This window comes from Haliotis asinina, unplaced genomic scaffold (assembly GCF_037392515.1).
Source record: "Haliotis asinina isolate JCU_RB_2024 unplaced genomic scaffold, JCU_Hal_asi_v2 scaffold_86, whole genome shotgun sequence".
NCBI classification, from domain to species: Eukaryota; Metazoa; Mollusca; class Gastropoda; order Lepetellida; family Haliotidae; genus Haliotis; species Haliotis asinina.
This window is the reverse complement of record NW_027133952.1, coordinates 1-25,920: the sequence shown is the minus strand read 5'-3', so window position 1 is coordinate 25,920 and position 25,920 is coordinate 1. Positions and strand designations below refer to the sequence as shown.

The 25,920-nt window shown below is 44.8% G+C and overlaps 40 non-coding genes across 40 annotated transcripts; all 40 read right to left on the bottom strand.

Moving 5' to 3' along the window:
- Window positions 1–444: 444 nt before the first annotated feature.
- LOC137270732 (U1 spliceosomal RNA) lies at window positions 445–608 on the bottom strand. Its single transcript, XR_010955373.1, has one exon. It is a non-coding gene; the product is annotated as a U1 spliceosomal RNA (small nuclear RNA).
- Window positions 609–1,079: 471 nt separating this feature from the next.
- On the bottom strand, window positions 1,080–1,244 carry LOC137270692 (U1 spliceosomal RNA). The gene has a single exon (XR_010955337.1). It is a non-coding gene; the product is annotated as a U1 spliceosomal RNA (small nuclear RNA).
- Window positions 1,245–1,715: 471 nt separating this feature from the next.
- On the bottom strand, window positions 1,716–1,879 carry LOC137270731 (U1 spliceosomal RNA). The gene has a single exon (XR_010955372.1). It is a non-coding gene; the product is annotated as a U1 spliceosomal RNA (small nuclear RNA).
- Window positions 1,880–2,350: 471 nt separating this feature from the next.
- LOC137270729 (U1 spliceosomal RNA) lies at window positions 2,351–2,514 on the bottom strand. Its single transcript, XR_010955370.1, has one exon. It is a non-coding gene; the product is annotated as a U1 spliceosomal RNA (small nuclear RNA).
- A 471-nt stretch (window positions 2,515–2,985) lies between these two features.
- LOC137270727 (U1 spliceosomal RNA) lies at window positions 2,986–3,149 on the bottom strand. Its single transcript, XR_010955369.1, has one exon. It is a non-coding gene; the product is annotated as a U1 spliceosomal RNA (small nuclear RNA).
- Window positions 3,150–3,620: 471 nt separating this feature from the next.
- Window positions 3,621–3,784, bottom strand: LOC137270691 (U1 spliceosomal RNA). Its single transcript, XR_010955336.1, has one exon. It is a non-coding gene; the product is annotated as a U1 spliceosomal RNA (small nuclear RNA).
- A 471-nt stretch (window positions 3,785–4,255) lies between these two features.
- On the bottom strand, window positions 4,256–4,419 carry LOC137270726 (U1 spliceosomal RNA). The gene has a single exon (XR_010955368.1). It is a non-coding gene; the product is annotated as a U1 spliceosomal RNA (small nuclear RNA).
- Window positions 4,420–4,890: 471 nt separating this feature from the next.
- On the bottom strand, window positions 4,891–5,054 carry LOC137270725 (U1 spliceosomal RNA). The gene has a single exon (XR_010955367.1). It is a non-coding gene; the product is annotated as a U1 spliceosomal RNA (small nuclear RNA).
- Window positions 5,055–5,525: 471 nt separating this feature from the next.
- LOC137270724 (U1 spliceosomal RNA) lies at window positions 5,526–5,689 on the bottom strand. The gene has a single exon (XR_010955366.1). It is a non-coding gene; the product is annotated as a U1 spliceosomal RNA (small nuclear RNA).
- Window positions 5,690–6,160: 471 nt separating this feature from the next.
- LOC137270723 (U1 spliceosomal RNA) lies at window positions 6,161–6,324 on the bottom strand. The gene has a single exon (XR_010955365.1). It is a non-coding gene; the product is annotated as a U1 spliceosomal RNA (small nuclear RNA).
- Window positions 6,325–6,795: 471 nt separating this feature from the next.
- On the bottom strand, window positions 6,796–6,959 carry LOC137270669 (U1 spliceosomal RNA). Its single transcript, XR_010955316.1, has one exon. It is a non-coding gene; the product is annotated as a U1 spliceosomal RNA (small nuclear RNA).
- A 471-nt stretch (window positions 6,960–7,430) lies between these two features.
- LOC137270722 (U1 spliceosomal RNA) lies at window positions 7,431–7,594 on the bottom strand. Its single transcript, XR_010955364.1, has one exon. It is a non-coding gene; the product is annotated as a U1 spliceosomal RNA (small nuclear RNA).
- A 471-nt stretch (window positions 7,595–8,065) lies between these two features.
- LOC137270721 (U1 spliceosomal RNA) lies at window positions 8,066–8,229 on the bottom strand. The gene has a single exon (XR_010955363.1). It is a non-coding gene; the product is annotated as a U1 spliceosomal RNA (small nuclear RNA).
- A 471-nt stretch (window positions 8,230–8,700) lies between these two features.
- On the bottom strand, window positions 8,701–8,864 carry LOC137270720 (U1 spliceosomal RNA). Its single transcript, XR_010955362.1, has one exon. It is a non-coding gene; the product is annotated as a U1 spliceosomal RNA (small nuclear RNA).
- A 471-nt stretch (window positions 8,865–9,335) lies between these two features.
- LOC137270719 (U1 spliceosomal RNA) lies at window positions 9,336–9,499 on the bottom strand. The gene has a single exon (XR_010955361.1). It is a non-coding gene; the product is annotated as a U1 spliceosomal RNA (small nuclear RNA).
- Window positions 9,500–9,970: 471 nt separating this feature from the next.
- On the bottom strand, window positions 9,971–10,134 carry LOC137270716 (U1 spliceosomal RNA). Its single transcript, XR_010955359.1, has one exon. It is a non-coding gene; the product is annotated as a U1 spliceosomal RNA (small nuclear RNA).
- A 471-nt stretch (window positions 10,135–10,605) lies between these two features.
- Window positions 10,606–10,769, bottom strand: LOC137270715 (U1 spliceosomal RNA). Its single transcript, XR_010955358.1, has one exon. It is a non-coding gene; the product is annotated as a U1 spliceosomal RNA (small nuclear RNA).
- A 471-nt stretch (window positions 10,770–11,240) lies between these two features.
- LOC137270714 (U1 spliceosomal RNA) lies at window positions 11,241–11,404 on the bottom strand. Its single transcript, XR_010955357.1, has one exon. It is a non-coding gene; the product is annotated as a U1 spliceosomal RNA (small nuclear RNA).
- A 471-nt stretch (window positions 11,405–11,875) lies between these two features.
- On the bottom strand, window positions 11,876–12,039 carry LOC137270713 (U1 spliceosomal RNA). The gene has a single exon (XR_010955356.1). It is a non-coding gene; the product is annotated as a U1 spliceosomal RNA (small nuclear RNA).
- Window positions 12,040–12,510: 471 nt separating this feature from the next.
- LOC137270712 (U1 spliceosomal RNA) lies at window positions 12,511–12,674 on the bottom strand. The gene has a single exon (XR_010955355.1). It is a non-coding gene; the product is annotated as a U1 spliceosomal RNA (small nuclear RNA).
- A 471-nt stretch (window positions 12,675–13,145) lies between these two features.
- On the bottom strand, window positions 13,146–13,309 carry LOC137270711 (U1 spliceosomal RNA). Its single transcript, XR_010955354.1, has one exon. It is a non-coding gene; the product is annotated as a U1 spliceosomal RNA (small nuclear RNA).
- Window positions 13,310–13,780: 471 nt separating this feature from the next.
- LOC137270710 (U1 spliceosomal RNA) lies at window positions 13,781–13,944 on the bottom strand. The gene has a single exon (XR_010955353.1). It is a non-coding gene; the product is annotated as a U1 spliceosomal RNA (small nuclear RNA).
- Window positions 13,945–14,415: 471 nt separating this feature from the next.
- Window positions 14,416–14,579, bottom strand: LOC137270709 (U1 spliceosomal RNA). The gene has a single exon (XR_010955352.1). It is a non-coding gene; the product is annotated as a U1 spliceosomal RNA (small nuclear RNA).
- A 471-nt stretch (window positions 14,580–15,050) lies between these two features.
- On the bottom strand, window positions 15,051–15,214 carry LOC137270708 (U1 spliceosomal RNA). The gene has a single exon (XR_010955351.1). It is a non-coding gene; the product is annotated as a U1 spliceosomal RNA (small nuclear RNA).
- A 471-nt stretch (window positions 15,215–15,685) lies between these two features.
- Window positions 15,686–15,849, bottom strand: LOC137270707 (U1 spliceosomal RNA). Its single transcript, XR_010955350.1, has one exon. It is a non-coding gene; the product is annotated as a U1 spliceosomal RNA (small nuclear RNA).
- Window positions 15,850–16,320: 471 nt separating this feature from the next.
- Window positions 16,321–16,484, bottom strand: LOC137270704 (U1 spliceosomal RNA). The gene has a single exon (XR_010955348.1). It is a non-coding gene; the product is annotated as a U1 spliceosomal RNA (small nuclear RNA).
- Window positions 16,485–16,955: 471 nt separating this feature from the next.
- On the bottom strand, window positions 16,956–17,119 carry LOC137270703 (U1 spliceosomal RNA). The gene has a single exon (XR_010955347.1). It is a non-coding gene; the product is annotated as a U1 spliceosomal RNA (small nuclear RNA).
- A 471-nt stretch (window positions 17,120–17,590) lies between these two features.
- Window positions 17,591–17,754, bottom strand: LOC137270702 (U1 spliceosomal RNA). Its single transcript, XR_010955346.1, has one exon. It is a non-coding gene; the product is annotated as a U1 spliceosomal RNA (small nuclear RNA).
- A 471-nt stretch (window positions 17,755–18,225) lies between these two features.
- On the bottom strand, window positions 18,226–18,389 carry LOC137270701 (U1 spliceosomal RNA). Its single transcript, XR_010955345.1, has one exon. It is a non-coding gene; the product is annotated as a U1 spliceosomal RNA (small nuclear RNA).
- A 471-nt stretch (window positions 18,390–18,860) lies between these two features.
- Window positions 18,861–19,024, bottom strand: LOC137270700 (U1 spliceosomal RNA). The gene has a single exon (XR_010955344.1). It is a non-coding gene; the product is annotated as a U1 spliceosomal RNA (small nuclear RNA).
- Window positions 19,025–19,495: 471 nt separating this feature from the next.
- LOC137270699 (U1 spliceosomal RNA) lies at window positions 19,496–19,659 on the bottom strand. Its single transcript, XR_010955343.1, has one exon. It is a non-coding gene; the product is annotated as a U1 spliceosomal RNA (small nuclear RNA).
- A 471-nt stretch (window positions 19,660–20,130) lies between these two features.
- Window positions 20,131–20,294, bottom strand: LOC137270698 (U1 spliceosomal RNA). The gene has a single exon (XR_010955342.1). It is a non-coding gene; the product is annotated as a U1 spliceosomal RNA (small nuclear RNA).
- A 470-nt stretch (window positions 20,295–20,764) lies between these two features.
- On the bottom strand, window positions 20,765–20,928 carry LOC137270697 (U1 spliceosomal RNA). Its single transcript, XR_010955341.1, has one exon. It is a non-coding gene; the product is annotated as a U1 spliceosomal RNA (small nuclear RNA).
- Window positions 20,929–21,399: 471 nt separating this feature from the next.
- LOC137270688 (U1 spliceosomal RNA) lies at window positions 21,400–21,563 on the bottom strand. Its single transcript, XR_010955333.1, has one exon. It is a non-coding gene; the product is annotated as a U1 spliceosomal RNA (small nuclear RNA).
- A 471-nt stretch (window positions 21,564–22,034) lies between these two features.
- LOC137270676 (U1 spliceosomal RNA) lies at window positions 22,035–22,198 on the bottom strand. Its single transcript, XR_010955322.1, has one exon. It is a non-coding gene; the product is annotated as a U1 spliceosomal RNA (small nuclear RNA).
- A 471-nt stretch (window positions 22,199–22,669) lies between these two features.
- Window positions 22,670–22,833, bottom strand: LOC137270742 (U1 spliceosomal RNA). The gene has a single exon (XR_010955382.1). It is a non-coding gene; the product is annotated as a U1 spliceosomal RNA (small nuclear RNA).
- Window positions 22,834–23,304: 471 nt separating this feature from the next.
- On the bottom strand, window positions 23,305–23,468 carry LOC137270730 (U1 spliceosomal RNA). The gene has a single exon (XR_010955371.1). It is a non-coding gene; the product is annotated as a U1 spliceosomal RNA (small nuclear RNA).
- Window positions 23,469–23,939: 471 nt separating this feature from the next.
- Window positions 23,940–24,103, bottom strand: LOC137270718 (U1 spliceosomal RNA). Its single transcript, XR_010955360.1, has one exon. It is a non-coding gene; the product is annotated as a U1 spliceosomal RNA (small nuclear RNA).
- A 470-nt stretch (window positions 24,104–24,573) lies between these two features.
- Window positions 24,574–24,737, bottom strand: LOC137270705 (U1 spliceosomal RNA). The gene has a single exon (XR_010955349.1). It is a non-coding gene; the product is annotated as a U1 spliceosomal RNA (small nuclear RNA).
- A 471-nt stretch (window positions 24,738–25,208) lies between these two features.
- Window positions 25,209–25,371, bottom strand: LOC137270696 (U1 spliceosomal RNA). The gene has a single exon (XR_010955340.1). It is a non-coding gene; the product is annotated as a U1 spliceosomal RNA (small nuclear RNA).
- Window positions 25,372–25,920: the final 549 nt, after the last annotated feature.

The following is a 25,920-nucleotide window of genomic DNA, read 5'->3' as shown; positions in this document are numbered from 1 at the left end:
ACATCACCCTGGCGTTGCCCTATTCAGGTGTCACATCATCAACGCTTCACATATATTTCATGGCAGGTTAATTGTTCGTACAGTTTATTGTACAGAACAGTCCATTAGTACCTTCACTTTGTGAAAAAATTACTGATAGATAAAAACACACACAGACGGATTTATTTCCATTTAGACTGCATGCACGTGCATCTCTGATCCGGGACGCAGGGGAGACAACTTGACAGTCCAAACACAACAACTGGCTGACAAAGCGATCCCATCTGAAATACATCAAACTCAGACTTGCTTTAAACATATACTTTTGCCACAGCAAACAGATTAACACATGCGCATTAAAAACACATAGTTTGCACATACACACACGGGAAAACAATCATCTTCAAGTGATTTGGAAGTGGGGGAAGTGTCAACTGAAAATATCTATTTTTGGGGTTGATTTTCAAGGGGAGAGCGCGAACGCAGTCCCCCACACTTATAAATTGCGCACCCGAGTCGTCCACATTTGGGACGATCGCAGGGGTCAACCAAACCGAGGTGCAATGGAAAGGTCTCGCCCCGGGCCCACAGCCTTGCGGATCACTGTAAAGCCTGTGCCAGGTAAGTATGCTTGGGACAGGTTCCAGTTTTCACTTACATCACCCTGGCGTTGCCCTATTCAGGTGTCACATCATCAACGCTTCACATATATTTCATGGCAGGTTAATTGTTCGTACAGTTTATTGTACAGAACAGTCCATTAGTACCTTCACTTTGTGAAAAAATTACTGATAGATAAAAACACACACAGACGGATTTATTTCCATTTAGACTGCATGCACGTGCATCTCTGATCCGGGACGCAGGGGAGACAACTTGACAGTCCAAACACAACAACTGGCTGACAAAGCGATCCCATCTGAAATACATCAAACTCAGACTTGCTTTAAACATATACTTTTGCCACAGCAAACAGATTAACACATGCGCATTAAAAACACATAGTTTGCACATACACACACGGGAAAACAATCATCTTCAAGTGATTTGGAAGTGGGGGAAGTGTCAACTGAAAATATCTATTTTTGGGGTTGATTTTCAAGGGGAGAGCGCGAACGCAGTCCCCCACACTTATAAATTGCGCACACCGAGTCGTCCACATTTGGGACGATCGCAGGGGTCAACCAAACCGAGGTGCAATGGAAAGGTCTCGCCCCGGGCCCACAGCCTTGCGGATCACTGTAAAGCCTGTGCCAGGTAAGTATGCTTGGGACAGGTTCCAGTTTTCACTTACATCACCCTGGCGTTGCCCTATTCAGGTGTCACATCATCAACGCTTCACATATATTTCATGGCAGGTTAATTGTTCGTACAGTTTATTGTACAGAACAGTCCATTAGTACCTTCACTTTGTGAAAAAATTACTGATAGATAAAAACACACACAGACGGATTTATTTCCATTTAGACTGCATGCACGTGCATCTCTGATCCGGGACGCAGGGGAGACAACTTGACAGTCCAAACACAACAACTGGCTGACAAAGCGATCCCATCTGAAATACATCAAACTCAGACTTGCTTTAAACATATACTTTTGCCACAGCAAACAGATTAACACATGCGCATTAAAAACACATAGTTTGCACATACACACACGGGAAAACAATCATCTTCAAGTGATTTGGAAGTGGGGGAAGTGTCAACTGAAAATATCTATTTTTGGGGTTGATTTTCAAGGGGAGAGCGCGAACGCAGTCCCCCACACTTATAAATTGCGCACCCGAGTCGTCCACATTTGGGACGATCGCAGGGGTCAACCAAACCGAGGTGCAATGGAAAGGTCTCGCCCCGGGCCCACAGCCTTGCGGATCACTGTAAAGCCTGTGCCAGGTAAGTATGCTTGGGACAGGTTCCAGTTTTCACTTACATCACCCTGGCGTTGCCCTATTCAGGTGTCACATCATCAACGCTTCACATATATTTCATGGCAGGTTAATTGTTCGTACAGTTTATTGTACAGAACAGTCCATTAGTACCTTCACTTTGTGAAAAAATTACTGATAGATAAAAACACACACAGACGGATTTATTTCCATTTAGACTGCATGCACGTGCATCTCTGATCCGGGACGCAGGGGAGACAACTTGACAGTCCAAACACAACAACTGGCTGACAAAGCGATCCCATCTGAAATACATCAAACTCAGACTTGCTTTAAACATATACTTTTGCCACAGCAAACAGATTAACACATGCGCATTAAAAACACATAGTTTGCACATACACACACGGGAAAACAATCATCTTCAAGTGATTTGGAAGTGGGGGAAGTGTCAACTGAAAATATCTATTTTTGGGGTTGATTTTCAAGGGGAGAGCGCGAACGCAGTCCCCCACACTTATAAATTGCGCACCCGAGTCGTCCACATTTGGGACGATCGCAGGGGTCAACCAAACCGAGGTGCAATGGAAAGGTCTCGCCCCGGGCCCACAGCCTTGCGGATCACTGTAAAGCCTGTGCCAGGTAAGTATGCTTGGGACAGGTTCCAGTTTTCACTTACATCACCCTGGCGTTGCCCTATTCAGGTGTCACATCATCAACGCTTCACATATATTTCATGGCAGGTTAATTGTTCGTACAGTTTATTGTACAGAACAGTCCATTAGTACCTTCACTTTGTGAAAAAATTACTGATAGATAAAAACACACACAGACGGATTTATTTCCATTTAGACTGCATGCACGTGCATCTCTGATCCGGGACGCAGGGGAGACAACTTGACAGTCCAAACACAACAACTGGCTGACAAAGCGATCCCATCTGAAATACATCAAACTCAGACTTGCTTTAAACATATACTTTTGCCACAGCAAACAGATTAACACATGCGCATTAAAAACACATAGTTTGCACATACACACACGGGAAAACAATCATCTTCAAGTGATTTGGAAGTGGGGGAAGTGTCAACTGAAAATATCTATTTTTGGGGTTGATTTTCAAGGGGAGAGCGCGAACGCAGTCCCCCACACTTATAAATTGCGCACCCGAGTCGTCCACATTTGGGACGATCGCAGGGGTCAACCAAACCGAGGTGCAATGGAAAGGTCTCGCCCCGGGCCCACAGCCTTGCGGATCACTGTAAAGCCTGTGCCAGGTAAGTATGCTTGGGACAGGTTCCAGTTTTCACTTACATCACCCTGGCGTTGCCCTATTCAGGTGTCACATCATCAACGCTTCACATATATTTCATGGCAGGTTAATTGTTCGTACAGTTTATTGTACAGAACAGTCCATTAGTACCTTCACTTTGTGAAAAAATTACTGATAGATAAAAACACACACAGACGGATTTATTTCCATTTAGACTGCATGCACGTGCATCTCTGATCCGGGACGCAGGGGAGACAACTTGACAGTCCAAACACAACAACTGGCTGACAAAGCGATCCCATCTGAAATACATCAAACTCAGACTTGCTTTAAACATATACTTTTGCCACAGCAAACAGATTAACACATGCGCATTAAAAACACATAGTTTGCACATACACACACGGGAAAACAATCATCTTCAAGTGATTTGGAAGTGGGGGAAGTGTCAACTGAAAATATCTATTTTTGGGGTTGATTTTCAAGGGGAGAGCGCGAACGCAGTCCCCCACACTTATAAATTGCGCACCCGAGTCGTCCACATTTGGGACGATCGCAGGGGTCAACCAAAACGAGGTGCAATGGAAAGGTCTCGCCCCGGGCCCACAGCCTTGCGGATCACTGTAAAGCCTGTGCCAGGTAAGTATGCTTGGGACAGGTTCCAGTTTTCACTTACATCACCCTGGCGTTGCCCTATTCAGGTGTCACATCATCAACGCTTCACATATATTTCATGGCAGGTTAATTGTTCGTACAGTTTATTGTACAGAACAGTCCATTAGTACCTTCACTTTGTGAAAAAATTACTGATAGATAAAAACACACACAGACGGATTTATTTCCATTTAGACTGCATGCACGTGCATCTCTGATCCGGGACGCAGGGGAGACAACTTGACAGTCCAAACACAACAACTGGCTGACAAAGCGATCCCATCTGAAATACATCAAACTCAGACTTGCTTTAAACATATACTTTTGCCACAGCAAACAGATTAACACATGCGCATTAAAAACACATAGTTTGCACATACACACACGGGAAAACAATCATCTTCAAGTGATTTGGAAGTGGGGGAAGTGTCAACTGAAAATATCTATTTTTGGGGTTGATTTTCAAGGGGAGAGCGCGAACGCAGTCCCCCACACTTATAAATTGCGCACCCGAGTCGTCCACATTTGGGACGATCGCAGGGGTCAACCAAACCGAGGTGCAATGGAAAGGTCTCGCCCCGGGCCCACAGCCTTGCGGATCACTGTAAAGCCTGTGCCAGGTAAGTATGCTTGGGACAGGTTCCAGTTTTCACTTACATCACCCTGGCGTTGCCCTATTCAGGTGTCACATCATCAACGCTTCACATATATTTCATGGCAGGTTAATTGTTCGTACAGTTTATTGTACAGAACAGTCCATTAGTACCTTCACTTTGTGAAAAAATTACTGATAGATAAAAACACACACAGACGGATTTATTTCCATTTAGACTGCATGCACGTGCATCTCTGATCCGGGACGCAGGGGAGACAACTTGACAGTCCAAACACAACAACTGGCTGACAAAGCGATCCCATCTGAAATACATCAAACTCAGACTTGCTTTAAACATATACTTTTGCCACAGCAAACAGATTAACACATGCGCATTAAAAACACATAGTTTGCACATACACACACGGGAAAACAATCATCTTCAAGTGATTTGGAAGTGGGGGAAGTGTCAACTGAAAATATCTATTTTTGGGGTTGATTTTCAAGGGGAGAGCGCGAACGCAGTCCCCCACACTTATAAATTGCGCACCCGAGTCGTCCACATTTGGGACGATCGCAGGGGTCAACCAAACCGAGGTGCAATGGAAAGGTCTCGCCCCGGGCCCACAGCCTTGCGGATCACTGTAAAGCCTGTGCCAGGTAAGTATGCTTGGGACAGGTTCCAGTTTTCACTTACATCACCCTGGCGTTGCCCTATTCAGGTGTCACATCATCAACGCTTCACATATATTTCATGGCAGGTTAATTGTTCGTACAGTTTATTGTACAGAACAGTCCATTAGTACCTTCACTTTGTGAAAAAATTACTGATAGATAAAAACACACACAGACGGATTTATTTCCATTTAGACTGCATGCACGTGCATCTCTGATCCGGGACGCAGGGGAGACAACTTGACAGTCCAAACACAACAACTGGCTGACAAAGCGATCCCATCTGAAATACATCAAACTCAGACTTGCTTTAAACATATACTTTTGCCACAGCAAACAGATTAACACATGCGCATTAAAAACACATAGTTTGCACATACACACACGGGAAAACAATCATCTTCAAGTGATTTGGAAGTGGGGGAAGTGTCAACTGAAAATATCTATTTTTGGGGTTGATTTTCAAGGGGAGAGCGCGAACGCAGTCCCCCACACTTATAAATTGCGCACCCGAGTCGTCCACATTTGGGACGATCGCAGGGGTCAACCAAACCGAGGTGCAATGGAAAGGTCTCGCCCCGGGCCCACAGCCTTGCGGATCACTGTAAAGCCTGTGCCAGGTAAGTATGCTTGGGACAGGTTCCAGTTTTCACTTACATCACCCTGGCGTTGCCCTATTCAGGTGTCACATCATCAACGCTTCACATATATTTCATGGCAGGTTAATTGTTCGTACAGTTTATTGTACAGAACAGTCCATTAGTACCTTCACTTTGTGAAAAAATTACTGATAGATAAAAACACACACAGACGGATTTATTTCCATTTAGACTGCATGCACGTGCATCTCTGATCCGGGACGCAGGGGAGACAACTTGACAGTCCAAACACAACAACTGGCTGACAAAGCGATCCCATCTGAAATACATCAAACTCAGACTTGCTTTAAACATATACTTTTGCCACAGCAAACAGATTAACACATGCGCATTAAAAACACATAGTTTGCACATACACACACGGGAAAACAATCATCTTCAAGTGATTTGGAAGTGGGGGAAGTGTCAACTGAAAATATCTATTTTTGGGGTTGATTTTCAAGGGGAGAGCGCGAACGCAGTCCCCCACACTTATAAATTGCGCACCCGAGTCGTCCACATTTGGGACGATCGCAGGGGTCAACCAAACCGAGGTGCAATGGAAAGGTCTCGCCCCGGGCCCACAGCCTTGCGGATCACTGTAAAGCCTGTGCCAGGTAAGTATGCTTGGGACAGGTTCCAGTTTTCACTTACATCACCCTGGCGTTGCCCTATTCAGGTGTCACATCATCAACGCTTCACATATATTTCATGGCAGGTTAATTGTTCGTACAGTTTATTGTACAGAACAGTCCATTAGTACCTTCACTTTGTGAAAAAATTACTGATAGATAAAAACACACACAGACGGATTTATTTCCATTTAGACTGCATGCACGTGCATCTCTGATCCGGGACGCAGGGGAGACAACTTGACAGTCCAAACACAACAACTGGCTGACAAAGCGATCCCATCTGAAATACATCAAACTCAGACTTGCTTTAAACATATACTTTTGCCACAGCAAACAGATTAACACATGCGCATTAAAAACACATAGTTTGCACATACACACACGGGAAAACAATCATCTTCAAGTGATTTGGAAGTGGGGGAAGTGTCAACTGAAAATATCTATTTTTGGGGTTGATTTTCAAGGGGAGAGCGCGAACGCAGTCCCCCACACTTATAAATTGCGCACCCGAGTCGTCCACATTTGGGACGATCGCAGGGGTCAACCAAACCGAGGTGCAATGGAAAGGTCTCGCCCCGGGCCCACAGCCTTGCAGATCACTGTAAAGCCTGTGCCAGGTAAGTATGCTTGGGACAGGTTCCAGTTTTCACTTACATCACCCTGGCGTTGCCCTATTCAGGTGTCACATCATCAACGCTTCACATATATTTCATGGCAGGTTAATTGTTCGTACAGTTTATTGTACAGAACAGTCCATTAGTACCTTCACTTTGTGAAAAAATTACTGATAGATAAAAACACACACAGACGGATTTATTTCCATTTAGACTGCATGCACGTGCATCTCTGATCCGGGACGCAGGGGAGACAACTTGACAGTCCAAACACAACAACTGGCTGACAAAGCGATCCCATCTGAAATACATCAAACTCAGACTTGCTTTAAACATATACTTTTGCCACAGCAAACAGATTAACACATGCGCATTAAAAACACATAGTTTGCACATACACACACGGGAAAACAATCATCTTCAAGTGATTTGGAAGTGGGGGAAGTGTCAACTGAAAATATCTATTTTTGGGGTTGATTTTCAAGGGGAGAGCGCGAACGCAGTCCCCCACACTTATAAATTGCGCACCCGAGTCGTCCACATTTGGGACGATCGCAGGGGTCAACCAAACCGAGGTGCAATGGAAAGGTCTCGCCCCGGGCCCACAGCCTTGCGGATCACTGTAAAGCCTGTGCCAGGTAAGTATGCTTGGGACAGGTTCCAGTTTTCACTTACATCACCCTGGCGTTGCCCTATTCAGGTGTCACATCATCAACGCTTCACATATATTTCATGGCAGGTTAATTGTTCGTACAGTTTATTGTACAGAACAGTCCATTAGTACCTTCACTTTGTGAAAAAATTACTGATAGATAAAAACACACACAGACGGATTTATTTCCATTTAGACTGCATGCACGTGCATCTCTGATCCGGGACGCAGGGGAGACAACTTGACAGTCCAAACACAACAACTGGCTGACAAAGCGATCCCATCTGAAATACATCAAACTCAGACTTGCTTTAAACATATACTTTTGCCACAGCAAACAGATTAACACATGCGCATTAAAAACACATAGTTTGCACATACACACACGGGAAAACAATCATCTTCAAGTGATTTGGAAGTGGGGGAAGTGTCAACTGAAAATATCTATTTTTGGGGTTGATTTTCAAGGGGAGAGCGCGAACGCAGTCCCCCACACTTATAAATTGCGCACCCGAGTCGTCCACATTTGGGACGATCGCAGGGGTCAACCAAACCGAGGTGCAATGGAAAGGTCTCGCCCCGGGCCCACAGCCTTGCGGATCACTGTAAAGCCTGTGCCAGGTAAGTATGCTTGGGACAGGTTCCAGTTTTCACTTACATCACCCTGGCGTTGCCCTATTCAGGTGTCACATCATCAACGCTTCACATATATTTCATGGCAGGTTAATTGTTCGTACAGTTTATTGTACAGAACAGTCCATTAGTACCTTCACTTTGTGAAAAAATTACTGATAGATAAAAACACACACAGACGGATTTATTTCCATTTAGACTGCATGCACGTGCATCTCTGATCCGGGACGCAGGGGAGACAACTTGACAGTCCAAACACAACAACTGGCTGACAAAGCGATCCCATCTGAAATACATCAAAGTCAGACTTGCTTTAAACATATACTTTTGCCACAGCAAACAGATTAACACATGCGCATTAAAAACACATAGTTTGCACATACACACACGGGAAAACAATCATCTTCAAGTGATTTGGAAGTGGGGGAAGTGTCAACTGAAAATATCTATTTTTGGGGTTGATTTTCAAGGGGAGAGCGCGAACGCAGTCCCCCACACTTATAAATTGCGCACCCGAGTCGTCCACATTTGGGACGATCGCAGGGGTCAACCAAACCGAGGTGCAATGGAAAGGTCTCGCCCCGGGCCCACAGCCTTGCGGATCACTGTAAAGCCTGTGCCAGGTAAGTATGCTTGGGACAGGTTCCAGTTTTCACTTACATCACCCTGGCGTTGCCCTATTCAGGTGTCACATCATCAACGCTTCACATATATTTCATGGCAGGTTAATTGTTCGTACAGTTTATTGTACAGAACAGTCCATTAGTACCTTCACTTTGTGAAAAAATTACTGATAGATAAAAACACACACAGACGGATTTATTTCCATTTAGACTGCATGCACGTGCATCTCTGATCCGGGACGCAGGGGAGACAACTTGACAGTCCAAACACAACAACTGGCTGACAAAGCGATCCCATCTGAAATACATCAAACTCAGACTTGCTTTAAACATATACTTTTGCCACAGCAAACAGATTAACACATGCGCATTAAAAACACATAGTTTGCACATACACACACGGGAAAACAATCATCTTCAAGTGATTTGGAAGTGGGGGAAGTGTCAACTGAAAATATCTATTTTTGGGGTTGATTTTCAAGGGGAGAGCGCGAACGCAGTCCCCCACACTTATAAATTGCGCACCCGAGTCGTCCACATTTGGGACGATCGCAGGGGTCAACCAAACCGAGGTGCAATGGAAAGGTCTCGCCCCGGGCCCACAGCCTTGCGGATCACTGTAAAGCCTGTGCCAGGTAAGTATGCTTGGGACAGGTTCCAGTTTTCACTTACATCACCCTGGCGTTGCCCTATTCAGGTGTCACATCATCAACGCTTCACATATATTTCATGGCAGGTTAATTGTTCGTACAGTTTATTGTACAGAACAGTCCATTAGTACCTTCACTTTGTGAAAAAATTACTGATAGATAAAAACACACACAGACGGATTTATTTCCATTTAGACTGCATGCACGTGCATCTCTGATCCGGGACGCAGGGGAGACAACTTGACAGTCCAAACACAACAACTGGCTGACAAAGCGATCCCATCTGAAATACATCAAACTCAGACTTGCTTTAAACATATACTTTTGCCACAGCAAACAGATTAACACATGCGCATTAAAAACACATAGTTTGCACATACACACACGGGAAAACAATCATCTTCAAGTGATTTGGAAGTGGGGGAAGTGTCAACTGAAAATATCTATTTTTGGGGTTGATTTTCAAGGGGAGAGCGCGAACGCAGTCCCCCACACTTATAAATTGCGCACCCGAGTCGTCCACATTTGGGACGATCGCAGGGGTCAACCAAACCGAGGTGCAATGGAAAGGTCTCGCCCCGGGCCCACAGCCTTGCGGATCACTGTAAAGCCTGTGCCAGGTAAGTATGCTTGGGACAGGTTCCAGTTTTCACTTACATCACCCTGGCGTTGCCCTATTCAGGTGTCACATCATCAACGCTTCACATATATTTCATGGCAGGTTAATTGTTCGTACAGTTTATTGTACAGAACAGTCCATTAGTACCTTCACTTTGTGAAAAAATTACTGATAGATAAAAACACACACAGACGGATTTATTTCCATTTAGACTGCATGCACGTGCATCTCTGATCCGGGACGCAGGGGAGACAACTTGACAGTCCAAACACAACAACTGGCTGACAAAGCGATCCCATCTGAAATACATCAAACTCAGACTTGCTTTAAACATATACTTTTGCCACAGCAAACAGATTAACACATGCGCATTAAAAACACATAGTTTGCACATACACACACGGGAAAACAATCATCTTCAAGTGATTTGGAAGTGGGGGAAGTGTCAACTGAAAATATCTATTTTTGGGGTTGATTTTCAAGGGGAGAGCGCGAACGCAGTCCCCCACACTTATAAATTGCGCACCCGAGTCGTCCACATTTGGGACGATCGCAGGGGTCAACCAAACCGAGGTGCAATGGAAAGGTCTCGCCCCGGGCCCACAGCCTTGCGGATCACTGTAAAGCCTGTGCCAGGTAAGTATGCTTGGGACAGGTTCCAGTTTTCACTTACATCACCCTGGCGTTGCCCTATTCAGGTGTCACATCATCAACGCTTCACATATATTTCATGGCAGGTTAATTGTTCGTACAGTTTATTGTACAGAACAGTCCATTAGTACCTTCACTTTGTGAAAAAATTACTGATAGATAAAAACACACACAGACGGATTTATTTCCATTTAGACTGCATGCACGTGCATCTCTGATCCGGGACGCAGGGGAGACAACTTGACAGTCCAAACACAACAACTGGCTGACAAAGCGATCCCATCTGAAATACATCAAACTCAGACTTGCTTTAAACATATACTTTTGCCACAGCAAACAGATTAACACATGCGCATTAAAAACACATAGTTTGCACATACACACACGGGAAAACAATCATCTTCAAGTGATTTGGAAGTGGGGGAAGTGTCAACTGAAAATATCTATTTTTGGGGTTGATTTTCAAGGGGAGAGCGCGAACGCAGTCCCCCACACTTATAAATTGCGCACCCGAGTCGTCCACATTTGGGACGATCGCAGGGGTCAACCAAACCGAGGTGCAATGGAAAGGTCTCGCCCCGGGCCCACAGCCTTGCGGATCACTGTAAAGCCTGTGCCAGGTAAGTATGCTTGGGACAGGTTCCAGTTTTCACTTACATCACCCTGGCGTTGCCCTATTCAGGTGTCACATCATCAACGCTTCACATATATTTCATGGCAGGTTAATTGTTCGTACAGTTTATTGTACAGAACAGTCCATTAGTACCTTCACTTTGTGAAAAAATTACTGATAGATAAAAACACACACAGACGGATTTATTTCCATTTAGACTGCATGCACGTGCATCTCTGATCCGGGACGCAGGGGAGACAACTTGACAGTCCAAACACAACAACTGGCTGACAAAGCGATCCCATCTGAAATACATCAAACTCAGACTTGCTTTAAACATATACTTTTGCCACAGCAAACAGATTAACACATGCGCATTAAAAACACATAGTTTGCACATACACACACGGGAAAACAATCATCTTCAAGTGATTTGGAAGTGGGGGAAGTGTCAACTGAAAATATCTATTTTTGGGGTTGATTTTCAAGGGGAGAGCGCGAACGCAGTCCCCCACACTTATAAATTGCGCACCCGAGTCGTCCACATTTGGGACGATCGCAGGGGTCAACCAAACCGAGGTGCAATGGAAAGGTCTCGCCCCGGGCCCACAGCCTTGCGGATCACTGTAAAGCCTGTGCCAGGTAAGTATGCTTGGGACAGGTTCCAGTTTTCACTTACATCACCCTGGCGTTGCCCTATTCAGGTGTCACATCATCAACGCTTCACATATATTTCATGGCAGGTTAATTGTTCGTACAGTTTATTGTACAGAACAGTCCATTAGTACCTTCACTTTGTGAAAAAATTACTGATAGATAAAAACACACACAGACGGATTTATTTCCATTTAGACTGCATGCACGTGCATCTCTGATCCGGGACGCAGGGGAGACAACTTGACAGTCCAAACACAACAACTGGCTGACAAAGCGATCCCATCTGAAATACATCAAACTCAGACTTGCTTTAAACATATACTTTTGCCACAGCAAACAGATTAACACATGCGCATTAAAAACACATAGTTTGCACATACACACACGGGAAAACAATCATCTTCAAGTGATTTGGAAGTGGGGGAAGTGTCAACTGAAAATATCTATTTTTGGGGTTGATTTTCAAGGGGAGAGCGCGAACGCAGTCCCCCACACTTATAAATTGCGCACCCGAGTCGTCCACATTTGGGACGATCGCAGGGGTCAACCAAACCGAGGTGCAATGGAAAGGTCTCGCCCCGGGCCCACAGCCTTGCGGATCACTGTAAAGCCTGTGCCAGGTAAGTATGCTTGGGACAGGTTCCAGTTTTCACTTACATCACCCTGGCGTTGCCCTATTCAGGTGTCACATCATCAACGCTTCACATATATTTCATGGCAGGTTAATTGTTCGTACAGTTTATTGTACAGAACAGTCCATTAGTACCTTCACTTTGTGAAAAAATTACTGATAGATAAAAACACACACAGACGGATTTATTTCCATTTAGACTGCATGCACGTGCATCTCTGATCCGGGACGCAGGGGAGACAACTTGACAGTCCAAACACAACAACTGGCTGACAAAGCGATCCCATCTGAAATACATCAAACTCAGACTTGCTTTAAACATATACTTTTGCCACAGCAAACAGATTAACACATGCGCATTAAAAACACATAGTTTGCACATACACACACGGGAAAACAATCATCTTCAAGTGATTTGGAAGTGGGGGAAGTGTCAACTGAAAATATCTATTTTTGGGGTTGATTTTCAAGGGGAGAGCGCGAACGCAGTCCCCCACACTTATAAATTGCGCACCCGAGTCGTCCACATTTGGGACGATCGCAGGGGTCAACCAAACCGAGGTGCAATGGAAAGGTCTCGCCCCGGGCCCACAGCCTTGCGGATCACTGTAAAGCCTGTGCCAGGTAAGTATGCTTGGGACAGGTTCCAGTTTTCACTTACATCACCCTGGCGTTGCCCTATTCAGGTGTCACATCATCAACGCTTCACATATATTTCATGGCAGGTTAATTGTTCGTACAGTTTATTGTACAGAACAGTCCATTAGTACCTTCACTTTGTGAAAAAATTACTGATAGATAAAAACACACACAGACGGATTTATTTCCATTTAGACTGCATGCACGTGCATCTCTGATCCGGGACGCAGGGGAGACAACTTGACAGTCCAAACACAACAACTGGCTGACAAAGCGATCCCATCTGAAATACATCAAACTCAGACTTGCTTTAAACATATACTTTTGCCACAGCAAACAGATTAACACATGCGCATTAAAAACACATAGTTTGCACATACACACACGGGAAAACAATCATCTTCAAGTGATTTGGAAGTGGGGGAAGTGTCAACTGAAAATATCTATTTTTGGGGTTGATTTTCAAGGGGAGAGCGCGAACGCAGTCCCCCACACTTATAAATTGCGCACCCGAGTCGTCCACATTTGGGACGATCGCAGGGGTCAACCAAACCGAGGTGCAATGGAAAGGTCTCGCCCCGGGCCCACAGCCTTGCGGATCACTGTAAAGCCTGTGCCAGGTAAGTATGCTTGGGACAGGTTCCAGTTTTCACTTACATCACCCTGGCGTTGCCCTATTCAGGTGTCACATCATCAACGCTTCACATATATTTCATGGCAGGTTAATTGTTCGTACAGTTTATTGTACAGAACAGTCCATTAGTACCTTCACTTTGTGAAAAAATTACTGATAGATAAAAACACACACAGACGGATTTATTTCCATTTAGACTGCATGCACGTGCATCTCTGATCCGGGACGCAGGGGAGACAACTTGACAGTCCAAACACAACAACTGGCTGACAAAGCGATCCCATCTGAAATACATCAAACTCAGACTTGCTTTAAACATATACTTTTGCCACAGCAAACAGATTAACACATGCGCATTAAAAACACATAGTTTGCACATACACACACGGGAAAACAATCATCTTCAAGTGATTTGGAAGTGGGGGAAGTGTCAACTGAAAATATCTATTTTTGGGGTTGATTTTCAAGGGGAGAGCGCGAACGCAGTCCCCCACACTTATAAATTGCGCACCCGAGTCGTCCACATTTGGGACGATCGCAGGGGTCAACCAAACCGAGGTGCAATGGAAAGGTCTCGCCCCGGGCCCACAGCCTTGCGGATCACTGTAAAGCCTGTGCCAGGTAAGTATGCTTGGGACAGGTTCCAGTTTTCACTTACATCACCCTGGCGTTGCCCTATTCAGGTGTCACATCATCAACGCTTCACATATATTTCATGGCAGGTTAATTGTTCGTACAGTTTATTGTACAGAACAGTCCATTAGTACCTTCACTTTGTGAAAAAATTACTGATAGATAAAAACACACACAGACGGATTTATTTCCATTTAGACTGCATGCACGTGCATCTCTGATCCGGGACGCAGGGGAGACAACTTGACAGTCCAAACACAACAACTGGCTGACAAAGCGATCCCATCTGAAATACATCAAACTCAGACTTGCTTTAAACATATACTTTTGCCACAGCAAACAGATTAACACATGCGCATTAAAAACACATAGTTTGCACATACACACACGGGAAAACAATCATCTTCAAGTGATTTGGAAGTGGGGGAAGTGTCAACTGAAAATATCTATTTTTGGGGTTGATTTTCAAGGGGAGAGCGCGAACGCAGTCCCCCACACTTATAAATTGCGCACCCGAGTCGTCCACATTTGGGACGATCGCAGGGGTCAACCAAACCGAGGTGCAATGGAAAGGTCTCGCCCCGGGCCCACAGCCTTGCGGATCACTGTAAAGCCTGTGCCAGGTAAGTATGCTTGGGACAGGTTCCAGTTTTCACTTACATCACCCTGGCGTTGCCCTATTCAGGTGTCACATCATCAACGCTTCACATATATTTCATGGCAGGTTAATTGTTCGTACAGTTTATTGTACAGAACAGTCCATTAGTACCTTCACTTTGTGAAAAAATTACTGATAGATAAAAACACACACAGACGGATTTATTTCCATTTAGACTGCATGCACGTGCATCTCTGATCCGGGACGCAGGGGAGACAACTTGACAGTCCAAACACAACAACTGGCTGACAAAGCGATCCCATCTGAAATACATCAAACTCAGACTTGCTTTAAACATATACTTTTGCCACAGCAAACAGATTAACACATGCGCATTAAAAACACATAGTTTGCACATACACACACGGGAAAACAATCATCTTCAAGTGATTTGGAAGTGGGGGAAGTGTCAACTGAAAATATCTATTTTTGGGGTTGATTTTCAAGGGGAGAGCGCGAACGCAGTCCCCCACACTTATAAATTGCGCACCCGAGTCGTCCACATTTGGGACGATCGCAGGGGTCAACCAAACCGAGGTGCAATGGAAAGGTCTCGCCCCGGGCCCACAGCCTTGCGGATCACTGTAAAGCCTGTGCCAGGTAAGTATGCTTGGGACAGGTTCCAGTTTTCACTTACATCACCCTGGCGTTGCCCTATTCAGGTGTCACATCATCAACGCTTCACATATATTTCATGGCAGGTTAATTGTTCGTACAGTTTATTGTACAGAACAGTCCATTAGTACCTTCACTTTGTGAAAAAATTACTGATAGATAAAAACACACACAGACGGATTTATTTCCATTTAGACTGCATGCACGTGCATCTCTGATCCGGGACGCAGGGGAGACAACTTGACAGTCCAAACACAACAACTGGCTGACAAAGCGATCCCATCTGAAATACATCAAACTCAGACTTGCTTTAAACATATACTTTTGCCACAGCAAACAGATTAACACATGCGCATTAAAAACACATAGTTTGCACATACACACACGGGAAAACAATCATCTTCAAGTGATTTGGAAGTGGGGGAAGTGTCAACTGAAAATATCTATTTTTGGGGTTGATTTTCAAGGGGAGAGCGCGAACGCAGTCCCCCACACTTATAAATTGCGCACCCGAGTCGTCCACATTTGGGACGATCGCAGGGGTCAACCAAACCGAGGTGCAATGGAAAGGTCTCGCCCCGGGCCCACAGCCTTGCGGATCACTGTAAAGCCTGTGCCAGGTAAGTATGCTTGGGACAGGTTCCAGTTTTCACTTACATCACCCTGGCGTTGCCCTATTCAGGTGTCACATCATCAACGCTTCACATATATTTCATGGCAGGTTAATTGTTCGTACAGTTTATTGTACAGAACAGTCCATTAGTACCTTCACTTTGTGAAAAAATTACTGATAGATAAAAACACACACAGACGGATTTATTTCCATTTAGACTGCATGCACGTGCATCTCTGATCCGGGACGCAGGGGAGACAACTTGACAGTCCAAACACAACAACTGGCTGACAAAGCGATCCCATCTGAAATACATCAAACTCAGACTTGCTTTAAACATATACTTTTGCCACAGCAAACAGATTAACACATGCGCATTAAAAACACATAGTTTGCACATACACACACGGGAAAACAATCATCTTCAAGTGATTTGGAAGTGGGGGAAGTGTCAACTGAAAATATCTATTTTTGGGGTTGATTTTCAAGGGGAGAGCGCGAACGCAGTCCCCCACACTTATAAATTGCGCACCCGAGTCGTCCACATTTGGGACGATCGCAGGGGTCAACCAAACCGAGGTGCAATGGAAAGGTCTCGCCCCGGGCCCACAGCCTTGCGGATCACTGTAAAGCCTGTGCCAGGTAAGTATGCTTGGGACAGGTTCCAGTTTTCACTTACATCACCCTGGCGTTGCCCTATTCAGGTGTCACATCATCAACGCTTCACATATATTTCATGGCAGGTTAATTGTTCGTACAGTTTATTGTACAGAACAGTCCATTAGTACCTTCACTTTGTGAAAAAATTACTGATAGATAAAAACACACACAGACGGATTTATTTCCATTTAGACTGCATGCACGTGCATCTCTGATCCGGGACGCAGGGGAGACAACTTGACAGTCCAAACACAACAACTGGCTGACAAAGCGATCCCATCTGAAATACATCAAACTCAGACTTGCTTTAAACATATACTTTTGCCACAGCAAACAGATTAACACATGCGCATTAAAAACACATAGTTTGCACATACACACACGGGAAAACAATCATCTTCAAGTGATTTGGAAGTGGGGGAAGTGTCAACTGAAAATATCTATTTTTGGGGTTGATTTTCAAGGGGAGAGCGCGAACGCAGTCCCCCACACTTATAAATTGCGCACCCGAGTCGTCCACATTTGGGACGATCGCAGGGGTCAACCAAACCGAGGTGCAATGGAAAGGTCTCGCCCCGGGCCCACAGCCTTGCGGATCACTGTAAAGCCTGTGCCAGGTAAGTATGCTTGGGACAGGTTCCAGTTTTCACTTACATCACCCTGGCGTTGCCCTATTCAGGTGTCACATCATCAACGCTTCACATATATTTCATGGCAGGTTAATTGTTCGTACAGTTTATTGTACAGAACAGTCCATTAGTACCTTCACTTTGTGAAAAAATTACTGATAGATAAAAACACACACAGACGGATTTATTTCCATTTAGACTGCATGCACGTGCATCTCTGATCCGGGACGCAGGGGAGACAACTTGACAGTCCAAACACAACAACTGGCTGACAAAGCGATCCCATCTGAAATACATCAAACTCAGACTTGCTTTAAACATATACTTTTGCCACAGCAAACAGATTAACACATGCGCATTAAAAACACATAGTTTGCACATACACACACGGGAAAACAATCATCTTCAAGTGATTTGGAAGTGGGGGAAGTGTCAACTGAAAATATCTATTTTTGGGGTTGATTTTCAAGGGGAGAGCGCGAACGCAGTCCCCCACACTTATAAATTGCGCACCCGAGTCGTCCACATTTGGGACGATCGCAGGGGTCAACCAAACCGAGGTGCAATGGAAAGGTCTCGCCCCGGGCCCACAGCCTTGCGGATCACTGTAAAGCCTGTGCCAGGTAAGTATGCTTGGGACAGGTTCCAGTTTTCACTTACATCACCCTGGCGTTGCCCTATTCAGGTGTCACATCATCAACGCTTCACATATATTTCATGGCAGGTTAATTGTTCGTACAGTTTATTGTACAGAACAGTCCATTAGTACCTTCACTTTGTGAAAAAATTACTGATAGATAAAAACACACACAGACGGATTTATTTCCATTTAGACTGCATGCACGTGCATCTCTGATCCGGGACGCAGGGGAGACAACTTGACAGTCCAAACACAACAACTGGCTGACAAAGCGATCCCATCTGAAATACATCAAACTCAGACTTGCTTTAAACATATACTTTTGCCACAGCAAACAGATTAACACATGCGCATTAAAAACACATAGTTTGCACATACACACACGGGAAAACAATCATCTTCAAGTGATTTGGAAGTGGGGGAAGTGTCAACTGAAAATATCTATTTTTGGGGTTGATTTTCAAGGGGAGAGCGCGAACGCAGTCCCCCACACTTATAAATTGCGCACCCGAGTCGTCCACATTTGGGACGATCGCAGGGGTCAACCAAACCGAGGTGCAATGGAAAGGTCTCGCCCCGGGCCCACAGCCTTGCGGATCACTGTAAAGCCTGTGCCAGGTAAGTATGCTTGGGACAGGTTCCAGTTTTCACTTACATCACCCTGGCGTTGCCCTATTCAGGTGTCACATCATCAACGCTTCACATATATTTCATGGCAGGTTAATTGTTCGTACAGTTTATTGTACAGAACAGTCCATTAGTACCTTCACTTTGTGAAAAAATTACTGATAGATAAAAACACACACAGACGGATTTATTTCCATTTAGACTGCATGCACGTGCATCTCTGATCCGGGACGCAGGGGAGACAACTTGACAGTCCAAACACAACAACTGGCTGACAAAGCGATCCCATCTGAAATACATCAAACTCAGACTTGCTTTAAACATATACTTTTGCCACAGCAAACAGATTAACACATGCGCATTAAAAACACATAGTTTGCACATACACACACGGGAAAACAATCATCTTCAAGTGATTTGGAAGTGGGGGAAGTGTCAACTGAAAATATCTATTTTTGGGGTTGATTTTCAAGGGGAGAGCGCGAACGCAGTCCCCCACACTTATAAATTGCGCACCCGAGTCGTCCACATTTGGGACGATCGCAGGGGTCAACCAAACCGAGGTGCAATGGAAAGGTCTCGCCCCGGGCCCACAGCCTTGCGGATCACTGTAAAGCCTGTGCCAGGTAAGTATGCTTGGGACAGGTTCCAGTTTTCACTTACATCACCCTGGCGTTGCCCTATTCAGGTGTCACATCATCAACGCTTCACATATATTTCATGGCAGGTTAATTGTTCGTACAGTTTATTGTACAGAACAGTCCATTAGTACCTTCACTTTGTGAAAAAATTACTGATAGATAAAAACACACACAGACGGATTTATTTCCATTTAGACTGCATGCACGTGCATCTCTGATCCGGGACGCAGGGGAGACAACTTGACAGTCCAAACACAACAACTGGCTGACAAAGCGATCCCATCTGAAATACATCAAACTCAGACTTGCTTTAAACATATACTTTTGCCACAGCAAACAGATTAACACATGCGCATTAAAAACACATAGTTTGCACATACACACACGGGAAAACAATCATCTTCAAGTGATTTGGAAGTGGGGGAAGTGTCAACTGAAAATATCTATTTTTGGGGTTGATTTTCAAGGGGAGAGCGCGAACGCAGTCCCCCACACTTATAAATTGCGCACCCGAGTCGTCCACATTTGGGACGATCGCAGGGGTCAACCAAACCGAGGTGCAATGGAAAGGTCTCGCCCCGGGCCCACAGCCTTGCGGATCACTGTAAAGCCTGTGCCAGGTAAGTATGCTTGGGACAGGTTCCAGTTTTCACTTACATCACCCTGGCGTTGCCCTATTCAGGTGTCACATCATCAACGCTTCACATATATTTCATGGCAGGTTAATTGTTCGTACAGTTTATTGTACAGAACAGTCCATTAGTACCTTCACTTTGTGAAAAAATTACTGATAGATAAAAACACACACAGACGGATTTATTTCCATTTAGACTGCATGCACGTGCATCTCTGATCCGGGACGCAGGGGAGACAACTTGACAGTCCAAACACAACAACTGGCTGACAAAGCGATCCATCTGAAATACATCAAACTCAGACTTGCTTTAAACATATACTTTTGCCACAGCAAACAGATTAACACATGCGCATTAAAAACACATAGTTTGCACATACACACACGGGAAAACAATCATCTTCAAGTGATTTGGAAGTGGGGGAAGTGTCAACTGAAAATATCTATTTTTGGGGTTGATTTTCAAGGGGAGAGCGCGAACGCAGTCCCCCACACTTATAAATTGCGCACCCGAGTCGTCCACATTTGGGACGATCGCAGGGGTCAACCAAACCGAGGTGCAATGGAAAGGTCTCGCCCCGGGCCCACAGCCTTGCGGATCACTGTAAAGCCTGTGCCAGGTAAGTATGCTTGGGACAGGTTCCAGTTTTCACTTACATCACCCTGGCGTTGCCCTATTCAGGTGTCACATCATCAACGCTTCACATATATTTCATGGCAGGTTAATTGTTCGTACAGTTTATTGTACAGAACAGTCCATTAGTACCTTCACTTTGTGAAAAAATTACTGATAGATAAAAACACACACAGACGGATTTATTTCCATTTAGACTGCATGCACGTGCATCTCTGATCCGGGACGCAGGGGAGACAACTTGACAGTCCAAACACAACAACTGGCTGACAAAGCGATCCCATCTGAAATACATCAAACTCAGACTTGCTTTAAACATATACTTTTGCCACAGCAAACAGATTAACACATGCGCATTAAAAACACATAGTTTGCACATACACACACGGGAAAACAATCATCTTCAAGTGATTTGGAAGTGGGGGAAGTGTCAACTGAAAATATCTATTTTTGGGGTTGATTTTCAAGGGGAGAGCGCGAACGCAGTCCCCCACACTTATAAATTGCGCACCCGAGTCGTCCACATTTGGGACGATCGCAGGGGTCAACCAAACCGAGGTGCAATGGAAAGGTCTCGCCCCGGGCCCACAGCCTTGCGGATCACTGTAAAGCCTGTGCCAGGTAAGTATGCTTGGGACAGGTTCCAGTTTTCACTTACATCACCCTGGCGTTGCCCTATTCAGGTGTCACATCATCAACGCTTCACATATATTTCATGGCAGGTTAATTGTTCGTACAGTTTATTGTACAGAACAGTCCATTAGTACCTTCACTTTGTGAAAAAATTACTGATAGATAAAAACACACACAGACGGATTTATTTCCATTTAGACTGCATGCACGTGCATCTCTGATCCGGGACGCAGGGGAGACAACTTGACAGTCCAAACACAACAACTGGCTGACAAAGCGATCCCATCTGAAATACATCAAACTCAGACTTGCTTTAAACATATACTTTTGCCACAGCAAACAGATTAACACATGCGCATTAAAAACACATAGTTTGCACATACACACACGGGAAAACAATCATCTTCAAGTGATTTGGAAGTGGGGGAAGTGTCAACTGAAAATATCTATTTTTGGGGTTGATTTTCAAGGGGAGAGCGCGAACGCAGTCCCCCACACTTATAAATTGCGCACCCGAGTCGTCCACATTTGGGACGATCGCAGGGGTCAACCAAACCGAGGTGCAATGGAAAGGTCTCGCCCCGGGCCCACAGCCTTGCGGATCACTGTAAAGCCTGTGCCAGGTAAGTATGCTTGGGACAGGTTCCAGTTTTCACTTACATCACCCTGGCGTTGCCCTATTCAGGTGTCACATCATCAACGCTTCACATATATTTCATGGCAGGTTAATTGTTCGTACAGTTTATTGTACAGAACAGTCCATTAGTACCTTCACTTTGTGAAAAAATTACTGATAGATAAAAACACACACAGACGGATTTATTTCCATTTAGACTGCATGCACGTGCATCTCTGATCCGGGACGCAGGGGAGACAACTTGACAGTCCAAACACAACAACTGGCTGACAAAGCGATCCCATCTGAAATACATCAAACTCAGACTTGCTTTAAACATATACTTTTGCCACAGCAAACAGATTAACACATGCGCATTAAAAACACATAGTTTGCACATACACACACGGGAAAACAATCATCTTCAAGTGATTTGGAAGTGGGGGAAGTGTCAACTGAAAATATCTATTTTTGGGGTTGATTTTCAAGGGGAGAGCGCGAACGCAGTCCCCCACACTTATAAATTGCGCACCCGAGTCGTCCACATTTGGGACGATCGCAGGGGTCAACCAAACCGAGGTGCAATGGAAAGGTCTCGCCCCGGGCCCACAGCCTTGCGGATCACTGTAAAGCCTGTGCCAGGTAAGTATGCTTGGGACAGGTTCCAGTTTTCACTTACATCACCCTGGCGTTGCCCTATTCAGGTGTCACATCATCAACGCTTCACATATATTTCATGGCAGGTTAATTGTTCGTACAGTTTATTGTACAGAACAGTCCATTAGTACCTTCACTTTGTGAAAAAATTACTGATAGATAAAAACACACACAGACGGATTTATTTCCATTTAGACTGCATGCACGTGCATCTCTGATCCGGGACGCAGGGGAGACAACTTGACAGTCCAAACACAACAACTGGCTGACAAAGCGATCCCATCTGAAATACATCAAACTCAGACTTGCTTTAAACATATACTTTTGCCACAGCAAACAGATTAACACATGCGCATTAAAAACACATAGTTTGCACATACACACACGGGAAAACAATCATCTTCAAGTGATTTGGAAGTGGGGGAAGTGTCAACTGAAAATATCTATTTTTGGGGTTGATTTTCAAGGGGAGAGCGCGAACGCAGTCCCCCACACTTATAAATTGCGCACCCGAGTCGTCCACATTTGGGACGATCGCAGGGGTCAACCAAACCGAGGTGCAATGGAAAGGTCTCGCCCCGGGCCCACAGCCTTGCGGATCACTGTAAAGCCTGTGCCAGGTAAGTATGCTTGGGACAGGTTCCAGTTTTCACTTACATCACCCTGGCGTTGCCCTATTCAGGTGTCACATCATCAACGCTTCACATATATTTCATGGCAGGTTAATTGTTCGTACAGTTTATTGTACAGAACAGTCCATTAGTACCTTCACTTTGTGAAAAAATTACTGATAGATAAAAACACACACAGACGGATTTATTTCCATTTAGACTGCATGCACGTGCATCTCTGATCCGGGACGCAGGGGAGACAACTTGACAGTCCAAACACAACAACTGGCTGACAAAGCGATCCCATCTGAAATACATCAAACTCAGACTTGCTTTAAACATATACTTTTGCCACAGCAAACAGATTAACACATGCGCATTAAAAACACATAGTTTGCACATACACACACGGGAAAACAATCATCTTCAAGTGATTTGGAAGTGGGGGAAGTGTCAACTGAAAATATCTATTTTTGGGGTTGATTTTCAAGGGGAGAGCGCGAACGCAGTCCCCCACACTTATAAATTGCGCACCCGAGTCGTCCACATTTGGGACGATCGCAGGGGTCAACCAAACCGAGGTGCAATGGAAAGGTCTCGCCCCGGGCCCACAGCCTTGCGGATCACTGTAAAGCCTGTGCCAGGTAAGTATGCTTGGGACAGGTTCCAGTTTTCACTTACATCACCCTGGCGTTGCCCTATTCAGGTGTCACATCATCAACGCTTCACATATATTTCATGGCAGGTTAATTGTTCGTACAGTTTATTGTACAGAACAGTCCATTAGTACCTTCACTTTGTGAAAAAATTACTGATAGATAAAACACACACAGACGGATTTATTTCCATTTAGACTGCATGCACGTGCATCTCTGATCCGGGACGCAGGGGAGACAACTTGACAGTCCAAACACAACAACTGGCTGACAAAGCGATCCCATCTGAAATACATCAAACTCAGACTTGCTTTAAACATATACTTTTGCCACAGCAAACAGATTAACACATGCGCATTAAAAACACATAGTTTGCACATACACACACGGGAAAACAATCATCTTCAAGTGATTTGGAAGTGGGGGAAGTGTCAACTGAAAATATCTATTTTTGGGGTTGATTTTCAAGGGGAGAGCGCGAACGCAGTCCCCCACACTTATAAATTGCGCACCCGAGTCGTCCACATTTGGGACGATCGCAGGGGTCAACCAAACCGAGGTGCAATGGAAAGGTCTCGCCCCGGGCCCACAGCCTTGCGGATCACTGTAAAGCCTGTGCCAGGTAAGTATGCTTGGGACAGGTTCCAGTTTTCACTTACATCACCCTGGCGTTGCCCTATTCAGGTGTCACATCATCAACGCTTCACATATATTTCATGGCAGGTTAATTGTTCGTACAGTTTATTGTACAGAACAGTCCATTAGTACCTTCACTTTGTGAAAAAATTACTGATAGATAAAAACACACACAGACGGATTTATTTCCATTTAGACTGCATGCACGTGCATCTCTGATCCGGGACGCAGGGGAGACAACTTGACAGTCCAAACACAACAACTGGCTGACAAAGCGATCCCATCTGAAATACATCAAACTCAGACTTGCTTTAAACATATACTTTTGCCACAGCAAACAGATTAACACATGCGCATTAAAAACACATAGTTTGCACATACACACACGGGAAAACAATCATCTTCAAGTGATTTGGAAGTGGGGGAAGTGTCAACTGAAAATATCTATTTTTGGGGTTGATTTTCAAGGGGAGAGCGCGAACGCAGTCCCCCACACTTATAAATTGCGCACCCGAGTCGTCACATTTGGGACGATCGCAGGGGTCAACCAAACCGAGGTGCAATGGAAAGGTCTCGCCCCGGGCCCACAGCCTTGCGGATCACTGTAAAGCCTGTGCCAGGTAAGTATGCTTGGGACAGGTTCCAGTTTTCACTTACATCACCCTGGCGTTGCCCTATTCAGGTGTCACATCATCAACGCTTCACATATATTTCATGGCAGGTTAATTGTTCGTACAGTTTATTGTACAGAACAGTCCATTAGTACCTTCACTTTGTGAAAAAATTACTGATAGATAAAAACACACACAGACGGATTTATTTCCATTTAGACTGCATGCACGTGCATCTCTGATCCGGGACGCAGGGGAGACAACTTGACAGTCCAAACACAACAACTGGCTGACAAAGCGATCCATCTGAAATACATCAAACTCAGACTTGCTTTAAACATATACTTTTGCCACAGCAAACAGATTAACACATGCGCATTAAAAACACATAGTTTGCACATACACACACGGGAAAACAATCATCTTCAAGTGATTTGGAAGTGGGGGAAGTGTCAACTGAAAATATCTATTTTTGGGGTTGATTTTCAAGGGGAGAGCGCGAACGCAGTCCCCCACACTTATAAATTGCGCACCCGAGTCGTCCACATTTGGGACGATCGCAGGGG